Below are 4,508 nucleotides of genomic sequence, written 5' to 3' on the forward strand. Positions count from 1 at the left end.
TAGTGAGCTGTTTAAGAATATTTTCTAGTTTCCCCCCAAATATCTTAACCATTCAAAGTCAATATTTGAGATATATTAAATTAATATAACTTATGTAAAGTGGGAAACTCCTCCAATTTATAAACCAAAGCATCAAATGTCATTAACACCACCTGGTTTCACCTTAGGGACTTGATTTATCCTTGATCTTTTCCATTTTAAAAAGTGCCTGTGCTTTGTCTATAAAAATGGTATTACAATCCTTTAATATTTATGTCCTATATGACAAACATGCCTGGCTATCTACTAACTCCGTTCTACTTTAATTTTTTTTTAATTATAAAAAAAAATATTCCACAGGAAAAGCCTAGGTTTTTGGTCTGACAGCAACAAGAGGAACAACTCAGCTTTTATTTTTTATCTGATTATTCCTGCCCCAGAATTGCTGAAGACCAAGAATTAGGTGGCTATGGACAACAGAACTGAATGATAAGCCAGAGACAACAATGATGACCCTTGATTATTGAGCATATACGTACTAGACACTAGACAAAGCAGTTTACATAACTTGTGTAGCTATATCATTTCATTCTCATGACTCACAGAAGAGTAAACTCAGACTTAACTAAATGAATCACCTAAATGCCACCCAGCTAACAAGTGACAGAGCCAGAATCTGACTTCCCATTGGCCTGGCACCAAAGTCTCTGGTCTTTTCACTGCACCAAGTTGCCTACAAGCACAAGTGGTCCTAAGTGCTCCATTTCTGCATAGGAAGTAGATTTGTCCAGAATCGTGACAGATGAGGGAGACTGGAGGAGGACTTGACAGGCAATAAAGTAGCCTATCTGTAAGTCCTCTACTCTCCTAAAGGAGATGGAAGGGTTCTGGAAGACATTAGTCAGTTTTTCACCTCAATGGCATTGTTTTGCTGCGGCTCTGAAGATGAAGAAATGAAGTCAACTGAAGGTGTTTTATTTCTTTAAAAACAGTACTTTTCTGCTAACCAACTTTTCTTTCTTGAAGTAGGTCCCCCTCTAGTGGTAACTGGCATCTTCTGTGCTTTTATAGACACATTTTCTATTCATGTTCACTTTATTTCATACAGTAGCCTGCCAAAAATAATTTCCACGCTTGGTGTTACTGCTAAAGAAAGCAACTAAGTCAGGACATTAACAGAAAAGACCACATGTCTCTGGCGTTCTTTAGTAAAAGGATGATAATTCAAGCCACCCCAGTACAAACTGATTTTCCTGACTTGTTCTCTTATGAGTCAATAGGATTGGCAAGGCCCTGACTTTAGTCTTAGTAGGATATTGAATTGTATTAAAAGTTTTTGCAATAAAAACCTATTTTGGAGATTCATTTCTTTCTTATAATTCAGTTTTTGTTGCATAAAAATTTTTGTTTACAGTCTTAATGGTTGGCCTTTAGTACGGAGGTTGTCACTTGAATCAATGGGTTAAACCATCCTTCTATGAATAATTTATTTTGTTCTATTCTTTATTGCCACATTATCAATGAGTAGAAAGACCTATTTGAGAGAAACTTAATTTCTGATAAGATAAACCACATTAAAGCTACAAATTAAATCTTTCTCAAGTCAGTCTAGACTGACTTGAGCAATATTCTAATTTATTCATTCAAACAACATTAATTAAGGACTTATTAAATGCCAAACATTCTGGTAGGGGCTGAGATAAATAAGATTTCCCGTATTAGTTATCTGTAGCTGTGAAACAAATAACTCCAAAACTTAGCAGTTTAAAACAAAAAACACGTATTATCTCACAGAGTTTCTGTGGGTCGGAAATCTGGAAGCAGCTTAATTGGGTGGTTCTAGCTTAAGGCATCTCACTGCGAGGCAGCTGAACTGTTGGCCAGAGCTGCAGTCATCTGAAGGTTCGCCTGGGGCTAAAGGGCCCCACGCCCACAGCATGTGCCATACCCATAAGCAGGCTCACAACATGACTGCTGGCTTTTCCCAGAGCAAGCGACCCAAGAGAGAGACTGACCACCTAATCACGGGAGCAACATGCCATCGTTTCTGTCACATTCTTTTAGTTACACAGACCACCCCTGGTACAGAGTGGGAGGAGACTATGTGAGGGTGCGAATACCAGGAGGGGCGGAAATCAAAGGGAGCCATCTTGGATGCTGACTACCCTGGGTTCATTGCCAAGATACACACTGTGGAATTACTGACTTATATTTTGGGGAAACCCAGGTAAATAAATTCTCATATGCACACTAAGAACAATGATTTATAAGAATCTATACCAAGGGTAATAAGGGCCCTTTCTGGCCTGCTTCCAACTCTGCCCCATGTAGAGAGCCTCCCCGGGAGAGCAGCCCCTCAATCCCTGGTGCTGACAGTCCACTGGCCAGCCACTGTGCAGGCTGCCCTGACTGTCCACAAAGGCCAGCCCTTGTCCCACCGCTCCACAATGTTCACGTATAGCTTTACCTCAAGGATCTGTGAACTGTTCTGTCTTCTACCATAATGTAATCCAAAGAGACCTGGTCTACACAGACATCCATGGGGCATCACATAGCATCACTACGTGGACAAGAGAAGTACAAAGCGGTCAGTATGCTGGAGGTCGTGGTAAGACAGGTGTTCCAGGAGGTAGGAGACAAGCCCGGTGAAGATTCAGGGTTTGACGACTTCAGTGAAATTTTTAGTGACCAGGGGGTTCCAGGGCATGCCAGATACCCTCTTCAAAATAAAATACAGATGTTTTGCATCTTGCATCCTTTCCACAAAGAAGGCAGCACGGAGCCGGGTAGGCCTCTTAGGTTCTGGAGGCAACAGTCCACAGCTAGGAGAGTCCCTCTGGCCCATTGACCAGGTGACAGAGAAGTTTGAGTGGGGCCAGAGCAGGAAAGGGCAGGAAAGCAACTCCAGGCCTGTCACCAGGTATGCAATCAGCCCTGCTGCTTGAGTCACCAGTCAGGCAGACCTTATCGGGGTAGGGGTGTCAGTGGTGGGAAAAGGCACAGTTTGGAATAGGTGACAAACTCTAGTAGGAGAATCTTAACACAGACCCTGAGCATTCTGGAGCAAGACCAAGCCCACACCATTTGCAGTAGAGAAACAGCTGCTGGCATGACACTGGGTCCTGGAACACTTGACCTTGGGACAGTAAGTGACATGTATCCAGAATTGCCCATTTCCAGAATTGCCCATTTTCTGTCAAATCCACTCAGTGATAAAGTCGGATGGATCTAGCAGTGGTCATTTATAAGATGGGATGGTACATCCAGGATCTAGACCAAGCAGGTCTAGAGGGTATGGCCAGGCTTCAGGGCGGGTAGCCCAGACTTCCACGTCACCCACTAGAGTGGTACCAGTGCTCTTCCATGGGCGTGCACCTATGTTGGGGAGCATTTATGTCACCAATTGAAAAAGGAGGAAAGCCCACTTTGGTTTACAGATCAGTTGGCTTGGTACATGGGCGCAAACCAAAACTGGACAGCGGCTGCTTTATTGCCACATTCAGAAATAAACCTGAAAAGACAGCGGGGAAGGAAAATCTTCACAATGGGCACAGCAGCAAGCAGGTCGTGCAGTCTGCAGGGAAGGAGAGGTGGCCCAAAGTGAGAAAATACCTGCTTTCCTGGGCAGTGCTATGGTCTGGTCTTCTGGCTAGGGGCCTGGAAAGAAAAGGACTGGACCATGAGAGACAAGGAGCTCTGGGATAGAGGCATGTGGGCGGACATATTACAGTAGGCATAAAATGTGAAGATTTTTGCTTCACAAGTGAATATCTAGCAGAAAGCATCCACTGTGAAAGAGTCACTGAACAACCAAGTCGACAAGATGACTCAGCCGGTGAAGTTCGCCGGCTTAGATACAATTATATTTAGAAAAACTTTTTGGTAGTTTCGCGTAAACTTAAACATGTAACTCTCCGGGACATGGCAAACTTTTTCTGCAAAGAGCAAGATAGTAAATATTTTAGGTAAATATCCCGGAGCCGGGACAACTGGGGATTGGGGGACATCGGGTTGGGCGGGGCGGGGCGGGGCGGGGCGGCGGCGGCAGGGTGGGGACTGCAAAACTGGAGGCCGGCTGCAGCCTGCCTCACAGGAACGCCCTCGCCTCTTGTTTTTTTCTTTACATTTTTGGTCCCTCCCTGCAGCTTTATCGAGGTATAACCCTAACACTGTCTGTATTTAAAGTGTGCGACGTGACGATTTGGTGTATATACACGTGATGAAATGATGACCACCCCCAAGTGAACAGCATCCCCTCCCAGGGTTACCTTCTGGGGGCGTGGTGGGGACCCGCTCGCTCTGCCCTCCCAGCACGTTCGGAGCGCACAGCACAGCGCTATGAACTACGCCCCCATGTGGTACGTTAGAGCTTTCCATTGACGTTCGCACGTAAAGTTGGGCCACAGGCGTGCGTGCGCGCGCGTGCATGCACGCGCACCCGACCTTTGTTACATTTCGGAATTAATGTTGTTTACTTTGTAGAATGAATTAGACGACATTTCCCCTGCGCTCTGGGACAGAATAAGTAG

This window comes from Sturnira hondurensis, unplaced genomic scaffold (genome assembly GCF_014824575.4).
Source record: "Sturnira hondurensis isolate 20B ecotype Veracruz unplaced genomic scaffold, ASM1482457v3 Scaffold0019216, whole genome shotgun sequence".
NCBI lineage: Eukaryota > Metazoa > Chordata > Mammalia > Chiroptera > Phyllostomidae > Sturnira > Sturnira hondurensis.